General features: G+C 51.1%; 1 long non-coding RNA gene across 2 annotated transcripts in view; it reads left to right on the top strand.

The window, feature by feature from the left end:
* LOC146859565 (uncharacterized) overlaps nucleotides 1–12,760 on the top strand; it is a 424,617-nt gene that overhangs the window by 206,041 nt on the left and 205,816 nt on the right. For both annotated transcript variants that reach the window (XR_014979035.1, XR_014979034.1), the window contains exon 4: nucleotides 11,937–11,954. This is a non-coding gene — a long non-coding RNA (uncharacterized LOC146859565). The remainder of the gene's footprint in view (nucleotides 1–11,936; nucleotides 11,955–12,760) is intronic.

Here is a 12,760-nt window from a genome sequence, read left to right as displayed (position 1 = left end):
CTGTGATCGCCTCTCAGGCTCTGAGACATCCTTGGTGCTGCTGTGATCGCCTCTCTGGCTCTGAGACATCCTTGGAGCTGCTGTGATCACCTCTCCGGCTCTGAGACATCCTTTGTGCTGCTGTGATCGCCTCTCAGGCTCTGAGACATCCTTGGTGCTGCTGTGATCGCTTCTCTGGCTCTGAGACATCCTTGGAGCTGCTGTGATTGCCTCTCTGGCTCTGAGACATCCTTGGTGTTGCTGTGATCGCCTCGCCGGCTCTGTGACATCCTTGGTGCTGCTGTGATCACCTCTCCGGCTCTGAGACATCCTTGGTGCTGCTGTGATCGTCTCTTAGGCTCTGAGACATCCTTGGTGCTGCTGTGATCACCTCTCCCGCTCTGAGACATCCTTTGTGCTGCTGTGATCGCCTCTCAGGCTCTGAGACATCCCTGATGGTGCTGCTGTGATCGCCTCTCAGGCTCTGAGACATCCCTGATGGTGCTGCTGTGATCGCCTCTCAGGCTCTGAGACATCCCTGATGGTGCTGCTTTGATCGCCTCTCAGGCTCTCGCACATCCTTGGTGCTGCTGTGATCACCTCTCCAGCTCTGAGACATCCTTAGTGCTGCTGTGATTGCCTCTCCAGCTCTGAGACATCCTTGGAGCTGCTGTGAGCACCTCTTTGGCTCTGAGACATCCTTGGTGCTGCTGTGACTGCCTCTCCGGCTCTGAGCCATCCTTGGAGCTGCTCTGATCGCCTCTCCGGCTCTGAGACATCTTTTGAGCTGCTGTGATCACCTCTCTAGCTCTGAGACATCCTTGGTGCTGCTGTGATCGCCTCTCAGGGTCTGAGGCAACCCTGATGGTGCTGCTGTGATCGCCTCTCAGGCTCTGAGACATCCTTGGTGCTGCTGTGATCGCCTCTCCGGCTCTGAGACTTTCTTGGAGCTGCTGTGATCACCTCTCCGGCTCTGAGACATCCTTGGTGCGGCTGTGATCGCCTCTCTGGCTCTGAGACATCCTAGGAGCTGCTGTAATCACCTCTCCGGCTCTGAGACATCCTTGGTGCTGCTGTGACTGCCTCTCCGGCTCTGAGACATCCTTGGTGCTGCTGTGATCACCTCTCCGGCTCTGAGACATCCTTGGTGCTGCTGTGATCGCCTCTCCGGCTCTGAGACATCCTTGGTGCTGCTGTGATCGCCTCTCCGGCTCTGAGACATCCTTGGAGCTGCTGTGATTGCCTCTCCGGCTCTGAGACATCCTTGGAGCTGCTGTGATCGCCTCTCCGGCTCTGAGACATCCTTGGTGCTGCTGTGATCGCCTCTCCAGGTCTGAGACATCCTTGGTGCTGCTGTGATCGCCTCTCCGGCTCTGAGACATCCTTGGTGCTGCTGTGATCGCCTCTCCGGCTCTGAGACATCCTTGGTGCTGCTGTGATCGCCTCTCTAGGTCTGAGACATCCTTGGTGCTGCTATGATCGCCTCTCTGGCTCTGTGACATCATTAGTGCTGCTGTGATCGCCTCTCAGGCTCTGAGACATCCTTGGTGCTGCTGTGATCACCTCTCATGCTCTGAGACATCCCTGATGGTGCTGTGATCGCTCTTAGGCTCAGAGACATCCTTGGTGCTGCTGTGATTGCCTCTCCAGCTCTGAGACATCCTTGGAGCTGCTGTGATCGCCTCTCAGGCTCTGAGACATCCTTGGTGATGCTGTGATCACTTCTCAGGCTCTGAGACATCCTTGGTGCTGCTATGATCGCTTCTCTGGCTCTGTGACATCATTAGTGCTGCTGTGATCGCCTCTCAGGCTCTGAGACATCCTTGGTTCTTCTGTGATCGCCTCTCCGGCTCTGAGAGATCTTTGGTGCTGCTGTGATCACCTCTTAGGCTCAGAGACATCCTTGGTGCTGCTGTGATCGCCTCTCTGGCTCTGAGACATCCTTGGTGCTGCTGTGATCGCCTCGCCGACTCTGTGACATCCTTGGTGCTGCTGTGATTGCCTCTCCGGCTCTGAGACATCCTTGGTGCTGCTGTGATCGCCTCTCCGGCTCTGAGACATCCTTGGAGCTGCTGTGATTGCTTCTCCGGCTCTGAGACATCCTTGGAGCTGCTGTGATCGCCTCTCCGGCTCTGAGACATCCTTGGTGCTGCTGTGATCGCCTCTCCGGCTCTGAGACATCCTTGGTGCTGCTGTGATCGCCTCTCCAGGTCTGAGACATCCTTGGTGCTGCTGTGATCGTCTCTCCAGCTCTGAGACATCCTTGGAGCTGCTGTGATCGCCTCTCAGGCTCTGAGACATCCTTGGTGCTGCTGTGATCACTTCTCAGGCTCTGAGACATCCTTGGTGCTGCTATGATCGCCTCTCTGGCTCTGTGACATCATTAGTGCTGCTGTGATCGCCTCTCAGGCTCTGAGACATCCTTGGTGCTGCTGTGATCACCTCTCATGCTCTGAGACATCCCTGATGGTGCTGTGATCGCTCTTAGGCTCAGAGACATCCTTGGTGCTGCTGTGATTGCCTCTCCAGCTCTGAGACATCCTTGGAGCTGCTGTGATCGCCTATCGGGCTCTGAGACATCCCTGATGGTGCTACTGTGATGGCCTCTCAGGCTCTGTGACATCCTTAGTGCTGCTGTGATCGCCTCTCAGGCTCTCAGACATCCTTGGTGCTGCTATGATCGCCTCTCGGGCTCTGAGATATCATTGGTGCTGCTGTGATCGCCTCTCAGGCTCTGAGACATCCCTGATGGTGCTGTGATCGCTCTTAGGCTCAGATACATCCTTGGTGCTGCTGTGATCGCCTCTCCAGCTCTGAGACATCCTTGGTGCTGCTGTATTCAACTCTTTGGCTCTGAGACATCCTTAGTGCTGCTGTTATCGCCTCTCAGGCTCTGAGACATCCCTGATGGTGCTGCTGTGATCGCCTCTCATGCTCTCACACATCCTTGGTGCTGCTGTGATCACCTCTCAGGCTCTTAGACATCCTTGGTGCTGCTGTGATCGTCTCTTAGGCTCTGAGACATCCTTGGTGCTGCTGTGATCGCCTCTCAGGCTCTGAGATATCCTTGGTGCTGCTGTGACCGCCTCTCCGGCTCTGAGACATCCTTGGTGCTGCTGTGATCGCCTCTCCGGCTGTAAGACATCCTTCGTGCTGCTGTGATCGCCTCTCAGGCTCTGAGACATCCTTGGTGCTGCTTTGATTGCCTCTCCGGCTCTGAGACATCCTTGGTGCTGCTGTGATCGCGTCTCCGGCTCTGTGGCATCCTTAGTGCTGCTGTGATCTCGTCTCCGGCTCTGAGACATCCTTGGTGCTGCTGTGATCGCCTCACCAGCTCTGAGACATCCTTGGTGTTGCTGTGATTGCCTCTCAGGCTCTGAGACATCCCTGATGGTGCTGCTGTGATCGTCTCTCCTGGCTCTGAGACATCCTTGGTGCTGCTGTGTTAGAATCCGGATTCTCTGGTTGGCACAGGTAGGTACTTGGGACAAGCAGGGAACCTTTCTTCTAGTCAGGGTAAGGGGTTACACTCTAACAATAACCCCTGCTCACCCTCTAGGTAGCTTGGCGCGAGCAGACAAGGCGTTATCTCAGGCGTAATGGTTAAGCATTTGTGACCACATACAACAATTCAATGAAACCCCCACAAATGGACTCCACACTGGGCTTATAAAAAATATACTTCTTTATATAGACTTCAGATTTATCACAAGACCCAATAACGGTTAAAACAGGCCCACAATACTTATTAGACTAAGAGTTCTTGGGTTAAGCTTAGTTCAGGAGTTCTGTGCGGTTCGTGCGGTTCATATGGCTGTAAGAGGCTTACGAGCGGGGCTCACAAGTGTTTGCAGACGCTCCGGGCGATACGTACACCTTACGGTGCGAAGGGGGCACAGTACCTTTATCTTTTTGGGAGTTCGTCACGGACGGTGCGTTGAATCCCAGCGCGTTTGTATGGCGCGATGTCCTTTCAATTGCGGTGCGAGCTACGGCTCGAAGGGGGCCTCAGTCGCGTTGCTCAGGGGGACGGTGCGGGGGTACGGTGCGCTGGCTCTTTGTTGCGGCGTTCGAGCCGTACCTTGAGAGTGGCGCCTTTGCTTTCAGCACGATACAAAGCCGGCAGTACGCTCCGGTGGTGAGCCACGTACCAGCCACTCCAGGCGCCACAGCCTGCCCTCGGCAAGGGTAGGGGGGCACGCAAAATGGCACGATGCAGAGAGGCAAAAGACGAGTGTCACGAAGTCCTTCCTTTACGTTGCGAGCTACGGCTCCTAAGGGGCCTTAGTCGCGGTACTCAGGCCGGGCAGGGGGGCACAGGCTTGCCAAAGTACGCGCCGAGTTGAGAGGCGCACACTTTTCTCGGCGTCAGCTTCATGGGGAGAACGGCGGTTCTCAAGGGGGGTGAAGTCCACTGGTCCTGGGACATCGTTCGGGGGCAAGCTCAACACAAGCCCTTGGAGACCTTAAACAGCACAAGTTGAAGCAAAGTTTATCAGCAATCTTTCTCCTCTCCTTCAGCAGCAAGGCAACCACTGCAGGCCAATCCCCCAGGTCCGGGACAGTACTCCTCCTACAGCTTTCCCGGTTCCTTCTCCTCCAGCAGAGGTTCGTCTTGTAGCAGGATCTAGTTTCTTAGGAGCAGGGCTCCTACATTTATACTACATTTCTTTTGTTCTCCCAGGCCAGGGGGGCCCTTTCCTAGTTCAGTCCAGTTCTGGAGCACTTTTTTGACGCGATGCAGGCTTCTTCTTTCAGAGTGCAGGGCAGAGTCATCAGACGCTCCACAGGGGGCGGAGCCGGCATTGTGGTGGCAGAGCACAGTCCTATTCAGAGTCCAGGTGTACTCCTCCCACCCATCTACCTGTCAATCTTTCTATTCACCACCAGGCTACCTAGTCCTGCCCATCTGGGTTTCCCCAGCCCTGTCACTCACACAAGCCAGACAGCAGATACACATCACGCAGAGGCGGGCTGAAATGGTTAGGCAAGCAAAGGCCAACTTTCTAAAAGTGGCATTTGCAAACGCAGAATATTAAAATAAACCTTACTAAAAGATGTACCTTATTATTCTGAGTTCAGGCATACTAAACTCGATCTTCTACCACATTCCCTGGGCCTGTTAGGATCATAGGATGTAACAATCTTAACAGCCCATTCTGGCCTATGAGAACAGGTAGCCTTACAATAGTGAAAAACGAAAATGGCTGTAATTCACTATTAGGACACGCCACACACATCAGGGCTTGTCCTGCCTTATGCTTACAATGCACACTACCCTTGGGCCTACCATAGGGGTGACTAACATGAAGTTAAGGGAAGGTTTCGGGACTGGCAAGTGTGTGCACTTGCCCAGTCAGCATGTCAGTACCAGACTGCACGCAGGTTCTGCAATGGCAGACCTTAGACATATTTTACCAGGCCGCGTCTGTGGGTGGCACAACCAGTGCTGCAAGCCCACCAGCGGCATTTGTATTTACAAGCCCTGGCACTCCTGGTGCACTTTACTGGGGTCTTACAGTAAACCAAATAAGCAAATCATGGAATCCAACCAACATAGCAATTTACAATGGGGAGAGCATATGCACTTTAGCACTGATCAGCAGTGGTAAAGTGCCCAGTGTCATAAAACAGCCAACAACAGGTCAGAAAAAATACAGGAGGAAGGCAAAAAGTTTAGGGATGACCCTGCATAAAGGGCCAAGTCCAACATGCTGTGATCGCCTCTCAGGCTCTGAGACATCCTTGGTGCTGCTGTGATCGCCTCTCCGGCTCTAAGACATCCTTGATGGTGCTGCTGTTATCGCCTCTCTGGCTCTGAGACATCCTTGGAGCTGCTGTGATTGCCTCTCCGGCTCTGAGACATCCTTAGAGCTGCTGTGATCGCCTCTCCGGCTCTGAGACATCCTTGGTGCTGCTGTGATCGCCTCTCCGGCTCTGAGACATCCTTGGTGCTGCTGTGATCGCCTCTCCGGCTCTGAGACATCCTTGGTGCTGCTGTGATCGCCTCTCCAGCTCTGAGACATCCTTGGAGCTGCTGTGATCGCCTATCAGGCTCTGAGACATCCTTGGTGCTGCTGTGATCACTTCTCAGGCTCTGAGACATCCTTGATGCTGCTATGATCGCCTCTCTGGCTCTGTGAAATCCTTAGTGCTGCTGTGATCGCCTTTCAGGCTCTCAGACATCCTTGGTGCTGCTGTGATCGCCTCTCAGGCTCTGAGACATCCTTGGTGCTGCTGTGATCACCTCTCATGCTCTGAGACATCCCTCATGGTGTTGTGATCGCTCTTAGGCTCAGAGACATCCTTGGTGCTGCTGTGATCGCCTCAACAGCTCTGAGATATCCTTGGAGCTGCTGTGATCCCCTCTCGGGCTCTGAGACATCCCTGATGGTGCTACTGTGATCGCCTCTCAGGCTCTGTGACATCCTTAGTGCTGCTGTGATTGCCTCTCAGCCTCTCAGACATCCTTGGTGCTGCTGTGATCGCCCCTCAGGCTCTGAGACATCCTTGGTGCTGCTGTGATCACCTCTCAGGCTCTGAGACATCCCTGATGGTGCTGTGATGGCTCTTGGGCTCAGAGACATCCTTGGTGCTGCTGTGATCGCCTCACCAGCTCTGAGACATCCTTGGTGCTGCTGTGATCACCTCTTCGGCTCTGAGACATCCTTAGTGCTGCTGTGATTGCCTCTCAGGCTCTGAGACATCCCTGATGGTGCTGCTGTGATCGCCTCTCAGGCTCTCAATCATCCTTGGTGCTGCTGTGATCACCTCTCCGGCTCTGTGACATCCTTAATGCTGCTGTGATCACCTCCCAGGCTCTGAGACATCCTTGGTGCTGCTGTGATCGCCTCTCAGGCTCTGAAACATCCTTGGTGCTGCTGTGATCGCCTCTCCGGCTCTGAGACATCCTTGGTGCTGCTGTGATCGCCTCTCCGGCTCTGAGACATCCTTGGTGCTGCTGTGATCGCCTCTCAGGCTCTGAAACATCCTTGGTGCTGCTGTGATCGCCTCTCCGGCTGTAAGAAATCCTTGGTGCTGCTGTGATCGCCTCTCAGGCTCTGAGACATCCTTGGTGCTGCTGTGATCGCGTCTCCGGCTCTGAGACATCCTTGATGCTGCTGTGATTGTGTCTCCGGCTCTGTGACATCCTTAGTGCTGCTGTGATCGCGTCTCCGGCTCTGAGACATCCTTGGTGCTGCTGTGATCGCCTCACCAGCTCTGAGACATCCTTGGTGTTGCTGTGATTGCCTCTCAGGCTCTGAGACATCCCTGATGGTGCTGCTGTGATCGCCTCTCTGGCTCTGAGACATCCTTGGTGCTGCTCTGATCGCCTCTCAGGCTCTGAGACATCCTTGGTGCTGCTGTGATCGCCTCTCCAGCTCTGAGACATCCTTGGTGCTGCTGTGATCGCCTCTCCAGCTCTGAGACATCCTTGGTGCTGCTGTGATCGCTCTCAGGTATACGGACCCCGGTGTTTTCACCTCCGTGGTCCTCGTCTGATCTGACCGGGGGTCGATCCTCGTCGGAAGAGTCCTTGGTGCTCGGCTCCCAGATGTGTTTCACTGTGTGTCATTGGCTAGTGAGGTAGTTACAAACCAGCCCAAATGTTTTACTTTTTCCTTTACAAGGTTGACAGGTAAAATAATCCTTTCAATCGTATTCATCAACATCGATGTTGTATTCACATACAGTCATGACGATAATTTCTTCCTGAAAAGGGTGATACTACGACATTAAAATGGTTCTAATTCAGGCAGCTTGGTGCGACAGCATTGATTCATTAATATAACAGGCGGGGGTGGATGTTGTATTGTAAGCTCTTCCATTATGTTTCAAACTTACCAATGTCCTTGTTTTCATTTTGTATATCATCATTCTGCTATTGGTAAATCTATCTGTCTTCAACCGGTTGTTGTCGCCAACATTCATCATTCCTAATCCACAAGGTTTTCTTTTCTTATATAGATTTTTATTGATTAGAGAAAGGCTGGGGCACTTTTACGCCGCCGTTGTGTCACTTTTGTGACGTAGCGGCGTCGTACACAGTGCACCATATTGCGACACATTTACAAAGTGGCACATATAGGGAGATGCGTCACGTTGTAAAGCGTTGCGCTACCTTATACCTGCATCAGGTATAATGTATGCAGGGTGGACGTTCGTACGTAAGAAAGCCTCGTAAAAGTGACGCAGTGAAATCTACAAGATTTCACTGCGTCACTTCTACGACACCACTGCGTCAAAAACATACGCCTGCTTGAAGCAGGTGTAAGAAGTGACTCAGCACAATAGGAATAGCAATTCTGAAGCATTGCTGGTGTTGCGTCGTGCTTGCGACAAGACTCCAGCAATGCGTTGCCTTTACGCCAACAGATTTGTCACGCATCTGTCAATCTTTGCGCCATGGTGCACCACATTGTAAATGCGACGCATCCATGGTGGAGCAAGGTTTTTTTGCATGACGCAAATTAACTGCCCCAGCTCCGCTAATATGCAGAGATGCATCAGTTCTTGTAAATCTGCCCTTTGGTGTGTTACATTATTATGTGAAGATCCAGTTATGTAGGTCACATCATTTGTTCATTGCCAGCCAGAGAATATTTTTGTTCAGCCCTTTTCTGGTGGTCCCCTATTTGTACACCCATCTTTTTTCTTTTTCAAAGAGAATCCTTCCTGCATTTGTATCCACTTTTTTGTGTTTCCAAGATGATCCACTCCAGATCATTCTTAGTCTGTTGTTGTTCCAAGAAGTGGGTACTCATCCGTGTGGATGTTGGATATCCCTTCTCTCCTGTGGGGAAGTTTGACCAAAAGCAAAACAACTTCCCCACTTGAGAGAAATGATACAGCACATCTGGGGCCTACAACCTGTCACAGGACATTTTCCATGTGGATCTAGCTCGGTGTGCCATCTAACCAAAAAAGTACAAACCATCAATCTGTTGACCTGGCACCTTGCATGGGTCTCCCATCCAATTTTTGCTGTTGCCTCATGTGTTTTTGCTGGTGTTAGATGCTTTGGGCACTGTGCCACTGCTATTCAGTGCCAGAGTGCCAGTGCTTCGTATGGTAAATTGATGTATGGATTAGTGATTCCATGATTGGCTGGTTTGATTTACTTGTCAGACCCTAGTACAGTGCACTGAGTGTGCCGAGGGCTTGTAAACCAAATGCTGCTGGTGGGCTTGCAGCACTGGTTGTGCCACCCACAGAAGCAGCCTGTAAAAGTGTGTCTCAGGTCTGCCATTGCAGAGCCTGTGTGCAGTCTGGTGCTGTCATGTTGACTGGGCAAGTGCACCCACTTGCCAGTCCCTAAACCTTCCCTTTTCTTCAAATCAGACACCCCTATGGTAGGCCCAAGGGCAGGGTGCATTGTAAGTATAAGGTAGGACATGCCCTGGTGTGTGTGGCATGTCCTAATAGTGAATTACAGCCATTTTTGTTTTTCACTATTGCAAGGCTACCTGTTCCCCATGGACCAGAATGGACAGTTAGATTATTACATTTTATAGTCCTAACAGACTCAGGGAACTCGGTAGAAATTCGAGTTTAGTATGCCTGAACTCAGAATGATAAAATACATCTTTTAGTGAAGTTGGTTTTAATATTCTGTGTTTGAAAATACCACTTTTAGAAAGTAGGTATTTTCTTGCCCAACCATCCAAGCCTCTCTCTGCTAAGTTGTGTATTCCTTGTCTGGAGTTTGAGTGACAGGGGCTGGGGGATTCCAGGAGACAGGGTCAGTCAGCACAGGACTGAAAAGAGAGATCTGCATGCAGATGGGTGGGAGGAGTTGCACCTGGGACCTGAATAGGGCTGTGCCAGCCTTCCACAATGCTGGCTCCACCTCCTGTGGTGCGTCTAATGTCCCTGGCCCACACTGTCAAAGGAAAGAAGGAATCTTGTCAACAAAGTGCTCCAGGACTGACCAGAACTGGCTTGGACCAGGCAAAGGCCTCTCTGCCTTCAGAGAAAAAAGAGAATATGAGTATAAAAGGGGGGACCCAGACCCCAGAACTTTAGATCACTTTTGGGAAACAAGAAGAAACCTTTGCTGAGGAGAGGAACCAGAGAGACTGAGGAGAGACTATCCCTAAGCTTGAGGGATTGGCCTGCAGTGGTTGCCTGACTACCAAAGAGAGGAGAAAGGAACTTTGTGTGTACTTTCATCAACTTGTGAAGGATCTCCAAAGGCTTGAGATGGAGCTTGCCTCCTGCTGAAGTCTCAGGGACAACAGACTTCACCAACCAGCTCCCCAAGAGTCTTTTGGAAGTGCCTGCTGCTGTGCTGAGCTTTCTGAGGGACTGTGTGTTGCAAGGAGCTGGAAGCACGACTCACGAAGAAGAAGCGTGTCGCCGCCGCAGCCGCTGTCGCCGCATCGCCGGAGAAGAGGATCGCCGTCGCATCAGATGCCGCCGCATCAACGGAGAAGCATGTCGCTGCCGCTGCAGCTGTTGCATCATCGCCGAAGCGCCTCGCATCGCCGGAGAAGAGTGTTGCCGTCGCATCCAACGCCGTTGCATCACCGGTCGCAGGGCTTGTCGCGGCTCAGAAGAATCGTTGAGTCACCGCATGGCCGTCGGGTGTGCACGCATCGTGTTGCATCAAGAAGAACACGCCATCTTTGTAGCATTGCACCGGATCTTCATCGCATCACTTTGTTGCTGGTCGCATCGCCACGGTAGCGCAGTAAGAAACCGACACATCACCTCCCCACACCAAGAAGAACCGATGCATTCCCTATGCATCAGTAGGGAACCGACACATCCCCGTTCTTGCGCGTAAGGAACCGACGTATCACCTTCCCTGAATTACTTTCGTTGTATAGCGTTACGCATCCTAAGGTACATTGAACTCAAAGTGTCGCATTTTACATCTTAAGAGAACTAAGCTATTTTCTACCAATTTTAAAGTACAGTATTGTGTATTTTGGTCGTTTGTGGTCTTGTGTTATGTCTATATAAAATATACTTATTTTTAATATATACAACTGGTGTGGTGTCCATCTGTAGTGTTGTCACTGGATTACTGTATGTGTTCACAAATGCTTTACACACTGCCTCTGAGATAAGCCTGTCTGCTTGTGCCAAGCTACCAAGGGGGTGAGCAGGGGTTATTTTAGGAGTGTACCCCCTTACCCTGACTAGACACAAGGGTCCGTATTTGGTCAAAGGTACCTACCTCTGCCAACTAGAGACCCCCAAATCTAACACAATCTAACAAATCACATGAACTTGACAATAAGAACACACACCAACTACAATACAAGCCTTGTCATTTCCATGGTCACATGTTCATGGCAGCTCAGATACATCGGATGACATGTAGAAAAGCAAAGGTATGCATAAGAGAACACCGCAGCAAGATACAATGTGGTAGAACAACATAATGTTTTAAACGAAAGAAAATACAGAAATTTAGCCGTTATAGTTATACTTATCTTAGGCAACTATAACTCATGCCCTAAGGTAACTCGTGCCCCCGCCATGCACAGTTTTCTCATCAATAATTCCACTGCAAATGTTGCAGTGATATAATCAATGATGTCATAGAAGATGTCGTGAGTGATGTAATATGTGGGGTAATTAGCAGTGCATGGCGAGCGTGTGAGGGCTCCGGTCTCATGCAAGGAAATGCTGGCATGCAGAAATGTCCAGACTATGGTGTGTCATGATAAGGTGTGTTAAACTCACAACTAAATTAAATGTGATTGGCGAGTTTCCGCTTTGTGTAACTGTCTTGTTTGTGGCTGGTTTACATTTATTTATCACTCTGGAATCAGAGGCTTCATGTACCTGGGCAAGCAGAGGTCACAGGTCATCCCTTTGGACCATGTCTTGTTTGAGCCCAATGTTTTTGGCTTCTGTTGTTTCTCCCCTGCTTTTTGTGTTCATATTGTGTTAAACTCCCATATTTCAGCCTTTAGCTAACACTGTTCTCTTTCTGTCCTCAGGGTGGAGCCAGTAGTTTGGTAAGCCGGACTTTACAGCTCTCCTACTTTACTATCTGTACAGCTATAAAAAATACGTTTTGGTGGACGTTAAATTAATAAAAATGCCACCTGCAGTGAATATGAAAGTAGAATGATTGAGAATACTGTATGTAGATATGGATGGATATAGTATTTCTATAGTGAGAACTTAGCCAAAGAAAGCGCAGGCCTGTGCATGATCAAGACAAGCATCAAGTCAACTCTCTGAGGCTGAGGTGACAACGGAAACACCTGGAAACCAGGCCGCACCACCTGTGGAGTTTAACCTTCTAGAGGACAAGGTGACAATGGAAACACCTGGAAACCAGGCCGCACCACCTGGAGAGTTTAACCTTCTAGAGGACAAGGTGACAATGAAACGCAAGGAGACCACGCCATATCACATGTAGAGTTTAACCTTCTAGAGGATGAGGTGACAATGGAAACACCAGGAAACCAGGCCGCACCACCTGTAGAGTTTAACCTTCTAGAGGACAAGGTGACAACGGAAACACCTGGAAACCAGGCCGCACCACCTGTAGAGTTTAACCTTCTAGAGGACAAGGTGACAACGGAAACACCTGGAAACCAGGCCGCACCACCTGGAGAGTTTAACCCTCTAGAGGACAAGGTGACAACGGAAACACCTGGAAACCAGGCCGCACCACCTGTAGAGTTTAACCTTCTAGAGGACAAGGTGACAACGGAAACACCTGGAAACCAGGCCGCACCACCTGGAGAGTTTAACCCTCTAGAGGACAAGGTGACAACGGAAACACCTGGAAACCAGGCCGCACCACCTGGAG

The sequence above is a fragment of the Triturus cristatus genome, chromosome 3_1, assembly GCF_964204655.1.
Source record: "Triturus cristatus chromosome 3_1, aTriCri1.1, whole genome shotgun sequence".
Lineage (NCBI taxonomy): Eukaryota > Metazoa > Chordata > Amphibia > Caudata > Salamandridae > Triturus > Triturus cristatus.
This window is presented reverse-complemented; position numbering and strand designations above follow the sequence as displayed.